Source organism: Chinchilla lanigera, unplaced genomic scaffold (genome assembly GCF_000276665.1).
Source record: "Chinchilla lanigera isolate Chin_1 unplaced genomic scaffold, ChiLan1.0 scaffold00092, whole genome shotgun sequence".
Classification (NCBI taxonomy): Eukaryota; Metazoa; Chordata; class Mammalia; order Rodentia; family Chinchillidae; genus Chinchilla; species Chinchilla lanigera.
Genome location: NW_004955493.1, coordinates 8,121,431 through 8,124,242, shown reverse-complemented (window position 1 = coordinate 8,124,242; position 2,812 = coordinate 8,121,431). Strand labels below are relative to the sequence as shown.

General features: G+C 42.5%; 1 protein-coding gene across 4 annotated transcripts in view; it reads right to left on the bottom strand.

Moving 5' to 3' along the window:
* Itgam (integrin, alpha M (complement component 3 receptor 3 subunit)) overlaps positions 1-2,812 on the bottom strand; it is a 43,921-nt gene that overhangs the window by 36,564 nt on the left and 4,545 nt on the right. The window lies entirely within an intron of this gene.

Here is a 2,812-nt window from a genome sequence, read left to right as displayed (position 1 = left end):
TGAGCTAGTAAGAGTTGTGCTGCTATAAATATGGGAATTCATGTATCCCTGTAGTACGATGTCTTTAATTCAGGAAGGTGCCTAGGAGGGGAATAGCTGGGTCAAATGGAATTTCTAGCTTCACTTTTCGAGGAATCCCCACACTGATTTCCACAGTGGTTATACTAGTTTATCTTCCCACCAACAATGCAGAAGGCTTCTTTCTCCCCTACCGCATCACCAAAAATTGTTATAGCTATATTTAATTTCTTGATGATAGCCACTCTTTCTGGAGTAAGAGTAAATCACAGTGTCATTTTCATTTCAATTTCTCTAATGGCCAGAGAGATTGAACATTTTTTTTTCATGTACCTACTGGTCCATTTGTAGTTCTTCTGAGAAGTGTCTATTCATTTCACTTGCCCATTTTATGATTGGGCATTTTATATGGGGGGGTCTAATTTTGAGGGTTCCTCATATATTCTAGATTTTAGTACCCTGTCCAAGGAATAGCAACAAAATTTTTTTCCCATTTGTAGGTGGTCTCTCTTCATTCTGTTGGTTGTTTCCTTAGTGCTGAAGATGTTTCATCTGATATAATTCCATTTGTTGATTCTTAATGTTATTTCTTGTGCAATTAGAGTTCTGTGCAGAAAGTCCTTGCCTACACCTATGTCTTCAAATGTTTCACTTATTTTATCTCCCAGTGGATTGTTTCCGTTTTGACATTGAGATCTTTGATCCATTTTAATTTTAGTTTAGTACACAGTGAGATATTTGGGTCTTGATTCAATCTTTTGCATGTGGATAGCCGGTTTTCCCAGTACCGATTATTGAAGACATTATCCTTGGAGGATGCTATGTTAAATGACATAAGCCAGACACAGATGAACACTGCATAACATCACTCATGTGTGGAATCTAAAAAGGCTGATCTCACAGACATACAGAACAGAAAGCTTTGCCAGAGTCTCAGAGAGGAGAGGGGAGAGAGATAAGGAGAGATTGGTCAAGGACTACAAGGTCACATTTACATGGGAGGAGGAGTGCCTCAGAAGAGCGACTGCAGTTAACAGTAAAGAGTTATAATTCTCAAAATAACTATAATAGAGGATGTTTAATGTTCTCACTATGAATACATGGTAACTGTTTAAGGTCATAAACAGGCCAGCTGCACTGATTTGGTCATTATGTAATGTACACCTACGTCAACACGTCACACTGCATCCTCTAAACATGCACAACTACATTAGCGGAAAATAAAACTTTTTTAAAGTTGACAAAATTTTATGGATTTTTTTTTTGTTGTTATTTCTGTCCAAACGAGTCAGGAAAAACAGTGATACCTGACTAGAAAGTGAAGAGTGAGAAGCAATTTTCCAGAAATACGCACAGAGAGAAGAATGATAGAAAAATGGACGGCACAAATAAGAGTACACTGGGCGTGCACGCCTTTCCGCCTCCATCCCTAAATCCCGTTTCTGCCTATCTCCGCTCTGACAAGTAGATTTTACTGCTTAGATGGGAAGTATAAAAAGAAAATTGCCAGGAAGCATTTCTGAAATCTTAAAGATACATTGTTTTGTTTTGTTTTGTTTGTCTTTTTGAGGCAGGGTCTCGCTGTGCAGTTCAGGCTGGCCTTGAGCTCACTTTGTAGCCCAGGCAGGTCTTGAACTCGCAACAATCCTCCTGCCTCAGCCTCCCGAGCGCTGGCATTACAGGCGTGCACCACCACACCCAGCAGTTTATTTTTATTTTTTTATTATTCTTCTTTGTCTAGAATACATTGTTAACTGAAAAAAAAGTTAAGGTATCAAACAATGTGTAGAGTGTGCTACAGTTTGTGACACAAAAGTCACTAAACATAGGTATGTCTATAAAAGCAACGGAGTATTCCTGGATGAAGAGGCAGGACTTCAGCAATGGGAAGAAACAAGAGTTAAATATCTGGCTAGGGGGAAATTTTTACAGTACATCCTTTAGTGACTTTTGAATTTTGAACCAAGTATGTTGTCATAGATGTTTATTGGGTTTTTGTTTACTTATTTATTTGAAACAGGGTCTCACTATGTAGTACCGGCTGGTCTTGAACTCACTATGTAGCCCAGGCTGGCCTTGACTCACAAAGGCCTTCCTGCCTCAGCCTCCCAAGTGCTGGGATTATAGTCGTGCACCACCATGCCGGCTGGTATGTATTTTTAAATAAGTAAATACGTTGGGGGGGTTTAAAAGTAGCCTTGAACACCACAAAGTGAGAACTGAAGAGGCCACAGAACTGGATGGCGTTGGGCAGGACAAAGACGTGGGTAAGCAGAGCAGCTGTCACCTGGTGCCCTTCAAGGGACAAAGATGCCTGGGAATGAAGCTGAGAGGCCCTGAGCAAGGGAAGCAGCAAGAGAGCAAGGCGTCTGGGACCAGCGTAGGTGGAGAAGGGAGAGATTAACCGCAGGCCGTGTTAGAAAGATTAATAAACCTGAAACGGAAAAGAGACCGGGCATTTAGCCGGCTCATGCGCCTCTGTCAAGAGCAAGCTCTGTTCAGATGTGTGGGCGAAAGCCAGGCTTCAGGGCGTAAGGACGCAGGAAGCTGAACCCGCAACAGAGCAAGCAAAGGACCCTTTCACCATGTTTGGTGGTGAAGGGAGGAGCTGGGAGGAGAGGAGGCGGAGACCAGGGGACGGAAAACTGTTTTTGTGCTATCAGTTTGGGTGACAGTTTTTAAAATACAGGCAGCAATAGCCGGGCAGGCGTGGTGGCGCACACCTGTAATCCTAGCACTCAGGAGGCTGAGGCAGGAGGATCGTTGCGAGTTCGAGACCAGCCTGGGCTACAAA